A 233-nucleotide genomic window follows, 5' to 3' on the forward strand; every position below is an offset into this window, starting at 1 on the left:
CTATAAAAAAATTAATAACTAAAAAATTATATAATATTTAAAATTTTAATGAGATATAAATTGAATCTAAATTAATGATTTAAAACAGATTGGATTAAAAATAAATTCAAATATTTTACTGTTAAACAACCTATTCAAATAATAATGTAAAACACTTTGTTTTTTAAGTTGTCCCATAAATTAATTAGTTGTAAATATTATATTTATTTATTTTATAAAAAGTCTGATGATTT

The sequence above is a fragment of the Arachis ipaensis genome, chromosome B02 (genome assembly GCF_000816755.2).
Source record: "Arachis ipaensis cultivar K30076 chromosome B02, Araip1.1, whole genome shotgun sequence".
NCBI lineage: Eukaryota > Viridiplantae > Streptophyta > Magnoliopsida > Fabales > Fabaceae > Arachis > Arachis ipaensis.